Below are 3,839 nucleotides of genomic sequence, written 5' to 3'. Positions count from 1 at the left end.
TCCAGATGTCAGCTTTTCAGCTGACAAGCTCAATGTCTTTAACTACTGAACCATTGTGTACTACTTTGGTGGGAAGAGAGCAACATTCTGTGCACATCGGCTTATAGTCATGTTGGCCTCATGACCACAGAAGTGTTTTTGGACAACATTGGTTCTCTTAGCAAAGAAATGAAGTTGAGCACCATGCACTAGAATTGGACATGACTCGGCAGGGAAAACCTTTACCTTTATCTTTCTAGCTAATGCCTTCAATTGATGGCAGTACATATTCCTCTTGAATGAACAACTTTTCAAAATCTGAAAGCAATGTAGTGTTGTGGACAAGGCCCCTGAACAGTCTCATTCCCTGTTGCCAACCTCCCCCATCCCACTCCAATTTTAGAATATCATCCTTATAATGGTTGGGCAAGGTTAAACCCAGATGTCTACTGCCTTCTGTCAATAACAAAAACAAAGCATGTCACTGAATTTTAGCCTTTATCCAACAATTTCAACAGTAGAGAGAACTTTTCCATGCTTTTTCCATGCTCCAGGTCTTGTATAATTTTATCCTTTAAATTCAAGTTCCTCGTATACTTTTCTTTTTTACTTCTTTCCTCTTCTTAGAATACTTTTGTTATTTATTTCAGGCCTAATCAAAATAATATAACATTTGGGAAAAAAGATACAGCTCAGTAACCCAAAACTGGATGCTACAATGGAAAAGATCTCCACAGCCACCATATATTTTCCCTTTGTACTCAGATAAGTGGGAATAAAGGACAACCAAACACTGCAAAATACTAACATGCTAAAAGTGATAAATTTGGCTTCATTAAAACTGTCAGGCAGCTTTCTTGCTAGGAAAGCCACTGTAAAGCTCATAATGGCCAAGAAGCCCATAAAACCCAAGACACAGTAGAACATAAAGACAGATCCTTCATTGCATTCCAGAACAATTTCTGTAGTCATTGCTTGCATGTCCAAATTTGGGAAAGGGGGAGATATAGATAGCCATATAATACAAATGGTAACTTGAATGAATGAGCAACAAAGAATAATGGAGGTGACCATCCACTTCCCCATCCATTTCCTCATCCCCGATCCTGGCTTTGTCACCATGAAGGCCAGAACCACAAGGATGGTTTTAGCTAACACTGAAGAAACTGCCACAGAGAAAATGATGCCAAAGGCAGTTTGTCGTAGGAGGCAGGTTACCTTTTTTGGGTGGCCAATGAATAGGAAAACACAAAGGAATGAAAGCAAGAGGGCAATGAGGAGAACATAGCTGAGGTACTGGTTGTTGGCCTTAACGATGGGGGTGTCCTGGTACTTGAGGAAAGTCCAGAGCACTAGTACCGTTATGAGAGAAAAGGAAGAAGCAAGAATGACCAAACCACTCCCTAAAGGTTCTTCATAAGATAAAAAGCTCATTGTTTTTGGAATGCATGAACTGTGTTCTCGATCCGGATACTGGTCTTGTGGGCACTGGAAACAGATATCCATATCTGAAAAAGCAAGCAGAAATATAATTGTTTTCACTAACATTTCTGCAAACAATGCTCAAATTTGTATGAATGTTCTAAGAAAACATCCATAAGAGCCGTGGTGGTGCAGTGATTAGAATGCAGTACTGCAGGCTACTTGTACTGCCTACCGACAATTGCTGCCTGCAATTTGGCAGATCAAATCTCACCAGGCTCAAGGTTGACTCAGCCTTCCATCCTTCTGAGGTGGGTAAAATGAGGACCCAGATTGTTGGAGGAAATATGCCGACTCTGTAAACTGCTTAGAGAGGGCTGTAAAAGTACTGTGAAGCGATATATAAGTCTAAAGTGCTATTGCTATAACCTTTGTCATATTATTAGATTTATAAAATTTCAAACCAATGCATGATTTACAACATTTGATTATATAGGTAGCCTTTAACTTATGAACATAATTGAACCGAGCAATTATGGTTGTAAGTTGTGATAGTTGTAAAGCAGATTCACCATGTGACTGGACCTGATTTTACTATGTTTTTGCAGTTGCCATTAAATTAACACTGCATTTATAATCTGCACCCATCCTTTTGGTCTTTGGAAAAGGCTTGAAGACCTGGCTTTGCCAATTATAATTCTGGAGGTAGTTAGTCCTCCCCGTCTTTGTTTTATTTGTGCATTGGAATATCTCAAGAGTTCTCCAATGCATAAATAAAACAGTCCAACCTCCTAAACGATTATGGAGAATTAATATGTAAAGAGACTTCATAAAACAGAGAGGAAGGACAAATGTTTTAAGCAGCTAAAAGAAGAAACATCAAAGTACAAAGTATATGAAAGTGGGAAATTCTATAGATATTCTATATGTTAGTCAGCCGCCTCTACAGAGCTTTTGACACAAATCTTATATTGAATTACAGTGGTGGCCAAAATTGTGGAAACCTTTTGGGAAAAGTTTATTTTTAAGGTTTGATGGCTAATAACACCACTTTTTTTTTTGGAGTTTCAAGATAATCATATTCCACTGCTGGAATGGCCTGGGAATAGCCCAGATCTTACCCCAATTGAAAATCTATGGAGCCGACGAAAGAAACTTGTTAGTCAGAAGCGACCCAGCAATAAAACCCAGTTAATAGAAGCAATCATTCAATCTTGGTTTCACATTATAACAGCTGCAGAACTAAAAGACTTGGTTCAGTCAATGGGAAGACATTGTAAGGCTGTAATTCATGCTAAAGGTTACTCAATTAAGTATTAACTGACGTGGTGATAATTTTTGTATATCTCATTTTTTCTATGGTGATAATTTTTATGTATCTCATTTTTTCTACGTGTTTCACTTTTCTTCTTTATACTGTAACTGCTATTCTAACTTTCATAAAATTTATTGCATTACATTCTTGATTAAATTATCTTTCCATTGATGTATAATTTTATGGTACTAATCAAAAAAAAAAAAGTGGTGCTATTAGCTAGTTTTAGAAAATACACTTTTCCCAAAAGGTTTCCACAGTTTTGGCCACTACAGTATTTAGCCATGGTCTTTACATTAACTACTCCATTAAATCCACCCATACTGAAAGTTAATGTTAAATTTATGATAAGAAACTCAGGGTTATAAAGATCAAATTGTTATATTCTCTTACATTCTTACCTTTTTGAGTTGAAATCTGGCCTTCAGGACATGGGAAGCAATCATAGCAGCAAAATGGTTTGCCTTCCTTCTTTCTCTTGACTGAACCTGGATAGCAATTCTCATTACACACCGAACGGGGAAGTACCTATTCATAAATGAACAAAATAGTAGAATAGAATAGAATAGAATAGAATAGAATAGAATAGAATAGAATAGAATAGAATAGAATAGAATAGAATAGAATAGAATAGAATAGAATAACAGAGTTCCTTTTATCAACCAGAAGAAAATAAACATAAAAAGTTAGTCTTATTAGCAAGCTTCCACTGAATTACACTCATACAACATGTTCTTCAGAATAACAGAATAACAGAGTTGGAAGGGATCTTGGAGGTCTTCTAGTCCAACTCCCTGCTCAGGAAACCCTATACCATTTCAGACAAATGCACTAGAATTGGACATGACTCTGGAGCCTGGGAAGGCCATTTTTGCCCTCCTGGAGGCTCGAGGAAAGCCTCCAGAGCCCAGGGAGGGCAAAAGCCCCCCCCCCATCATGGTGCAGGCAGCCGACTAGGCCATGCCCACCATGGCCATGGCCACCCAGCAACTGGGTGAGAACTCATTGCTAAAATTTTTGAAGCCCACCCCTGCCATTTTCCGATCCATTTCTCATCCCAGATCCTGGCTTGGTCATCATGATGGCCAGAACCACAAGGTTTTAGCTAACACTGAAGAAACTT

General features: G+C 38.2%; 1 pseudogene; it reads right to left on the bottom strand.

Annotated features, from left to right (window-relative positions):
- Nucleotides 1–546: 546 nt before the first annotated feature.
- Nucleotides 547–3,839, bottom strand: part of LOC139324534 (vomeronasal type-2 receptor 26-like) — a 7,851-nt pseudogene continuing 4,558 nt past the window's right edge.

This window comes from Pituophis catenifer, unplaced genomic scaffold (assembly GCF_029215685.1).
Source record: "Pituophis catenifer annectens isolate HBS135680 unplaced genomic scaffold, rPitCat1.0.hap2 SCAF_15, whole genome shotgun sequence".
Classification (NCBI taxonomy): Eukaryota; Metazoa; Chordata; class Lepidosauria; order Squamata; family Colubridae; genus Pituophis; species Pituophis catenifer.
This window is presented reverse-complemented; position numbering and strand designations above follow the sequence as displayed.